The sequence below is a fragment of the Mirounga angustirostris genome, unplaced genomic scaffold (genome assembly GCF_029215605.1).
Source record: "Mirounga angustirostris isolate CCGP_5_RB_7025 unplaced genomic scaffold, mMirAng1.0.hap1 SCAF_2, whole genome shotgun sequence".
Taxonomy (NCBI): domain Eukaryota; kingdom Metazoa; phylum Chordata; class Mammalia; order Carnivora; family Phocidae; genus Mirounga; species Mirounga angustirostris.
Window position 1 is genome coordinate 9,549,690 of NW_026991710.1, and position 7,583 is coordinate 9,557,272.

Consider the following 7,583-nt stretch of genomic DNA (forward strand, 5'->3'; position numbering starts at 1 on the left):
CTGCTGGGCTTGAAGCAGGAGTGGTGTCTGGATCTTCTCCAACCCCAATGTCCCTTTGGGACCCCACATTGTTCCCCAGGGCATTTGCTCAGAATCTCTGTAGCTCCTCAGAGAGTAGTTGAAATCCTCTGACCAGGTCCACCCAGCCCAGTTTCTTTAGGGATAAGGAGCAAAAGCAGCGAGAGGTCACAGAACATGACCAAGGTCACGCATCTAGGAAGTGCACTCAGCTCCCAACGCTCAGCTCAGGCCCAGCTGTCATATAGCACTATTTTGACTTCAGAGGTGAAAAGAATTCTCTCATTCCTGGCTAATTTTGTTTTTCCTGTTCTCAATCACCATGGGAAACAATTGTTAAAATGAATTTTATTGCCTTCTAAAGAAATCTCCATTTGTAGCCAGAGGGAATATCATCATTTGATATTGGTACCAAGGGAGAACGAGGTAGGATATGGTGAGCTTTCATGACACCCTCTAGAAGCAGCAAACATACAACATCTTCCCCTTCGAAATAGAAAATAAAAGGTTTATATGTGAGATTTTTCTTTGTCGGGGAAGCTCTCTCTCCTAAATCCCCATGCATCTGTAGGACTGTTGCTTCCTTTTAGACTATGTCCATGTAACATCCCAGTGAAGCCATCTGAGGGACACATCCCAGTGGTAGCGCTCTTTACAATCCCCTAATTATGGGGCTGCCAACATTCATCCCCTGCTATACACAGTAACCTCCATAAGTGGAGAATTGGGGTTCTGTGCATCAGTGCAGAGCATTGAAGAGCAAAATTTGCACCAGTAACTGAATGTGTTGTTTTAATAATGCTCAGAATTTCACAAAAATGCTGCCCACTCTGCAGCCACGTGTTCTTTTCTCTTGTGGAATAGAATTCTAGAATCTTATTAGTGCTGAGTTGGAGTCCTAATTCTGCCACCTCCTAGCTGTGTGGCCTTAGCCAGGCCACTTAACACCCCTAAGCCTGTTCCCTCCTTCACGACGTGGTTCTAACAAGCTGCAGGGTCATACTGAAGACAAGAGATCATAAACATATCCTATCTGATTCACAGAGGTACTCAGAAATGGCAGCTAGCATTTTTTTTTCTACCAGAGCATAAGCTTTTATTCACGATTCTATCACCAGCAACTAGCAAGGTGCTCGGTAAATGTTTGTGGCAGTAATTATTGCTTAACAGAGTGGCTGATTGAATCAACTAATGAAGTAATGAACAGATGAACAGACCTTAAGCATTATCAAGCAAACCTCCCATCCAATTCAGAGTGGGTCTTTGAGAGCACTCCTGAAGGGTGGCCATTTGGTGTTCAATGGAGCATGCTCACCAGCTTATTACCACCTACTTGAGGAAGCATATAATTAGAAAGACAGGCATGGGATTGCACAGAAATGTCACCATGGTTCACCAACCACCTGTCTTTGATGATTCTGGCCTCCTGCACTGTGGGGCACATAGTAGGTCCTCATTCTTTCAACCTTCGAACAAACATTTCTCATGGGCCTTGTTTACTGAGCTAGGTAAACTCTGGATTCAGGCTGATGATGCTGAGGCAGCCCTGTCTCTAGAAGCTTATGTTTTAGCCAGAGACAGACCTTAATAACCAAGTGAATAATTAACTATTTAACAGCAATTGTAACAAGCACATCCAAAGAGAAATAAAGAGTACTGTAGAGGAAGGGTAACCGGGAATCTTAGCACTCTGGAAGGTGGGCCAGAGATTGTCAGAGGAAGATGGCAGAGGAGTAGGGGACCCTAGTTTTGTCTGGTCCCTGGAATTGAGCTAGTTAGTTATGAAATCATGCTGAACACCTGTGAACTCTACTCAGAGATCTAAGAAAAGAATCGCTGCAACTCTACAAATAGAAAAGCAACCGCTTTTTGCAAGTGTGCAATTCTCTGGGGTCATTGTTGCTATTTTAGTATTTTGTTCCCTCGTTCATCTATTCTTCTCTGGAAAGAATGACAGGACAGGACACCGTCTTTGGGGTGATCCGTGGTGGACGTTTTGAGGGCAGCTGACCCGCAGCCTGCACGCCCCGGACCGCCTCCTGTGGAAGCCTGAGCCGGCCGTCTTTCTCCCTTTGTCTCATAACCATGTCCACCAACAAGAATGCTAATTCACCAGCTACCCGCCTTAACAGATTCAAGAACAAGGGGAAAGACGGTACAGAAATGAGGCGGCGCCGAATAGAAGTTAATGAGGAGCTGAGGAAAGCTAAGAAGGATGACCAGATGCTGAAAAGGAGAAACGTAAGCTCGTTTCCTGATGATGCTACCTCTCCACTGCAGGAAACCCACAACAACCAGGGCACTGTAAATTGGTCTCTTGATGACATTGTCAAAGGCATAAATAGCAATAATCTGGAAAGCCAGCTCCAGGCTACTCAAGCTGCTAGGAAACTGCTTTCTAGGGAAAAACAGCCCCCCATAGACAACATAATCCGGGCTGGTTTGATTCCAAAATTTGTGTCCTTCTTGGGCAGAACTGATTGTAGTCCCACTCAGTTTGAATCCGCTTGGGCTCTCACTAACATTGCTTCTGGGACATCAGAACAGACCAAGGCTGTGGTAGATGGAGATACTATCCCAGCATTCATTTCTCTGTTGGTATCTTCCCATGCCCACGTCAGTGAACAAGCTGTATGGGCTCTAGGAAACATTGCAGGTGATGGTTCAGTTTTTCGAGACTTGGTTATCAAGTACAGTGCAGTTGACCCACTATTGGCTCTCCTTGCAGTTCCTGATATGTGATCTTTAACATGTGGTTACTTATGTAAATTTACTTGGACACTTTCAAACCTTTGTCGCAACAAGAATCCTGCACCCCCATTAGATGCTGTTGAGCAGATTCTTCCTACTTTAGTTCGTCTCCTGCATCATGATGATCCAGAAGTATTGGCAGATACCTGCTGGGCCATTTCCTACCTTACTGATGGTCCAAATGAACGGACTGAAATGGTTGTGAAAACAGGAGTTTTCACTGTGCCCTGGCTTGTGAAGCTTCTAGGAGCTACTGAATTGCCCATTGTGACTCGTGCGCCAAGAGCCATAAGAAATATTGTCACTGGAACAGAGAAAGACATGTATCATATGACCTCACTGATATGAGGAATTCTTAATCGCAGGAAACAAACTGAGGGTTGCTGGAGTGGGGGGTGGGGTGGGAGGGATGGGGTGACTGGGTGATAGACACTGGGGAGGGTATGTGCTCTGGTAAGCGCTGTGAATTGTGCAAGACTGTTGAATCTCAGATCTGTACCTCTGAAACAAATAATGCAATATATGTTAAGAAAAAAAAAAGAAGAAGAAGAAGAAGGTAGCGGGAGGGGAAGAATGAAGCGGGAGAAATCGGAGGGGTAGACGAACCATGAGAGACGATGGACTCTGAAAAACAAACTGAGGGTTCTAGAGGGGAGGGGGGTTGGAGGATGGGTAAGCCTGGTGATGGGTATTGAGGAGGGCACATTCTGCATGGAGCACTGGGTGTTATGCACAAACAATGAATCATGGAACACTACATCTAAAACTAATGATGTAATGTATGGGGATTAACATAAGAATAAAAAAAAAAGAAATATTGTCACTGGGACAGATGAACAGACTCAGGTTGTAATAGATGCAGGAGCACTTGCTGTTTTTCCCAGCCTCCTAACGAACCCCAAAACTAATATTCAGAAGGAAGCTACGTGGACAATGTCACACATCACAGCTGGTCGCCAGGACCAGATACAGCAAGTTGTGAATCATGGATTAGTCCCATTCCTCATTGGTGTTCTCTCTAAGGCAGACTTTAAGACACAAAGGAAGCTGTCTGGGCTGTGACCAACTATACAAGTGGTGGGACAGTTGAACAGATTGTATACCTCATTCATTGTGGCATAATAGAACCATTGATGAACCTCTTAACTGCAAAAGATACCAAAATTATTCTGGTTATTCTAGATGCCATTTCAAACATCTTTCAGGCTGCTGAGAAACTAGGTGAAACCGAGAAACTTAGTATAATGATGGAAGAATGTGGAGGTTTGGACAAAATGGAAGCTCTACAAAACCATGAAAATGAGTCTATGTACAAAGCTTCATTAAACTTGATTGAGAAGTGTTTCTCTGTAGAGGAAGAGGGAGATCAGAATGTTGTGCCAGAAACTACCTCTGAAGGCTATACATTCCAAGTTCAGGATGGCACTCCCGGGACTTTTAGCTTTTAGATTGTACAGCTGAGGCGGAAAGTTGTTTGTTGTGTACTCTGTTTGGTAGAAGTTTGTCTTACTGTTTCTCTACTAAGAACCCTTTTTAAATGTTTTGTTATTGTAGCACTTTTTACAACGAAACTACCTGACCAGTTCCAAAGTATACAAACTGTATGAAGCTCCTCCTCTCAGTGGGTTTCTTATTTCTATGTGGAATCTCCTCTCTTGCAGTGTCCTGTAAATAAAGATTAAATTCCACTCTTTTCTTAAAAAAAAAAAAAAAAAAAAAGAATGACAAGACGGAAAAACTCACCTTAAAAAAGAGAATTCCTAGGAGGCAGTATTGACGGGCGGGACCTAATCAGTATGGACATAAGTAAGATGACGGGACTAGAGTTCAGAATAGCGATTATAAAGATACTAGCTGGGCTTGAAAAAAGCATAGAAGACACTAAGAATCCCTTTTTGGGGAAATAAAAGGACTAAAATCTAATCAGGTGGAAGGTGGGCCAGAGATTTGATTGAAGAAGCACTGGGGATAGGAAAGGAAGGAATGAGGGAAGGAGGGGCGAACGTATTTTTTAATATACTGGGAAAGTCACTCTTTTTTTTTTTTTATTCTTATGTTAATCCCCATACATTACATCATTAGTTTTAGATGTAGTGTTCCATGATTCATTGTTTGTGCATAACACCCAGTGCTCCATGCAGAATGTGCCCTCCTCAATACCCACCACCAGGCTAACCCATCCTCCCACCCCCCTCCCCTCTAGAACCCTCAGTTTGTTTTTCAGAGTCCATCGTCTCTCATGGTTCGTCTACCCCTCCGATTTCCCCTGCTTCATTCTTCCCCTTCTGCTATCTTCTTCTTCTTCTTTTTTTTTTTCCTTAACATATATTGCATTATTTGTTTCAGAGGTACAGATCTGAGACTCAACAGTCTTGCACAATTCACAGCGCTTACCAGAGCACATACCCTCCCCAGTGTCTATCACCCAGTCACCCCATCCCTCCCACCCCACCCCCCACTCCAGCAACCCTCAGTTTGTTTCCTGCGATTAAGAATTCCTCATATCAGTGAGGTCATATGATACATGTCTTTCTCTGGTTGACTTATTTCGCTCAACATAATACCCTCCAGTTCCATCCACGTCGTTGCAAATGGCAAGATCTCATTCCTTTTGATGGCTGCATAATATTCCATTGTATATATACACCACATCTTCTTTATCCATTCATCTGTCGATGGACATCTTGGCTCTTTCCACAGTTTGGCTATTGTGGACATTGCTGCTATAAACATCGGGGTGCACGTACCCTTTCGGATCCCTACTGGGAAAGTCACTCTTAATCCTTCCTGAAAACCACCATTCATGTTAGGGCTCTTTGTCACAAATCAACGATTATTCATAGATTTGTGAAACATAAACGAGCCCAGGCTCAATTCCTGAGCCTGCTATTTACACTTTTGGCAAATGACTCCACTCTCCCGAGCTCAGATTCCTTACCTGTAACATGAGGAGGGTAAAAAGTAGCTACTGTCTGGGATTCTATGGAAATTAAATGCAAGAAATTCTAAAGCACTTAGCCCGGTGTCATCACATGGCCAGCAAAGTGGTATCCTTGTTACTATCATAATTAATGTCCAACTGCTTCTCATTCAGGTGCGGAAGCTGAAGCTCAGAGCAATTAAAGACATAGATAAAATCATTCAGCCAACCCAAGGCAGAAGTGACACCCAGCCGCAGGTCTCCCTAAGCCAATCCTCTTGACAGAAAATGATATTACTTCATGCTTTTTAAATCTCATAATCAGAAATAAAACATATATGTGTACTAACAATAATGCTTTCCTTGGGGTCAGGCACTGATCACGTGGAAATTTCAGAGGGTGAGCTCTAGGTTGGGAAGAAAAACATCTTCACTTTTTGCATAATTAACTCATAGGTCTTTCGCGGGCAATGTTGTGGATCCAGGGCTGTTTTGAATGCTGAATGGGATGCAGAGTCTCAGACGGGCCTCTTTCCTCCCAGGTTTTACAGTCTTGTTGAATTTCCCCCTCAAAGAGCCAACAACATGGATTCTTTCAGGTGGGAGATTTAAGACTTGAAGGGGATATTTCCAAACATTCTCCGAGACCACGGCTCAGATATTTCTGGTCACTTCTTTAGAGGAAACCTTTACTTCTGACCGACCACTCACTTTAGAACTCATCCGTGTTACTAAAACCAACAAAATAATTTCAACGTGGATGCTGTCAGACATGTCAGTGGCATTTAACCTTCAGTATGTCAGGACATTGCCCGTCACAGGAAAGTAATTCCTCTCAACTTATTAATAACCTAGTAATAGAAACTAATTATAGGTAGGTGAATAGAAACAGGCATTCTGAACCAAATAAACACCTTCATGTTAGCCAGACTTTCTGAGACTATCACACACTAACATCTATTCATTGGCCTTTCAATAAACAGTTCTTGAGCACCTACTAATAATAGCCAGCCTTAAAGAGGGCTTACTGTGGGGCGCCTGGGCGGCTCAGTTGGTTAAGCGACTGCCTTCGGCTCAGGTCATGATCCTGGAGTCCCGGGATCGAGTCCCGCATCGGGCTCCCTGCTCGGCAGGGAGTCTGCCTCTCTCTCTGACCCTCCCCCCTCTCATGCTCTCCATCTCATTCTCTCTCTCAAATAAATAAAATAAAATCTTTAAAAAAAAAAAAAAAAGAGGGCTTACTGTGACCAGACCTTTATGTAAACTTTATAACATCCCTACGAGGGGCGGTACTAGTATTATCCCCATTTGACAGATAAGAAAACCAAGTCATAGAGAGCTCAAGTAATATCCCCAAGGCCACACAGCTATCAAGTAGTAGCATTAGGCTCTCCCAGGGAGTTTGGTGCCAGAGTCCCTGCTATTAACCACCATGCTGTATTGCTTCTGAGAAGCAAGAATTCTCTGGATGTTGTGAGAGATGCACAGACAAGTAATCTCACCTTGAGACATTCACAGTGCCGTGACAAAGTCTGGCACACCAAGGTTGACAATAGGAGGACACAAGTGAACAAATATTGAGCACTTACCATGTACAAGGCCCAGGACCGGCTCCTCACAATACATCCTAATACATCATTTATCCCCACAACAACTCCATGAAGGGTAATTGTTTGCAATAAGGCAAATAGTGAGAATGTGAGAAAGGCAGGAATTTAGAGATGTTGGATGACCAGACCCAGGTCAAGCAGTTTGAGAGGGGTGTGGGGATGGGAGCCAGAATTCATGGTCAACTCCATCCCTCTTGGAATCACACATGCTTTCCACTTCACCCCGATATCTGCTACTTTACAATTCTCACGATGGCCAAGGGCATCTCTAAAGTACTTTTGGA

General features: G+C 43.7%; 1 pseudogene; it reads left to right on the plus strand.

Moving 5' to 3' along the window:
• The first annotated feature begins 2,103 nt into the window (after positions 1–2,103).
• On the plus strand, positions 2,104–4,307 carry LOC123848997 (importin subunit alpha-1-like; annotated as a pseudogene).
• Positions 4,308–7,583: the final 3,276 nt, after the last annotated feature.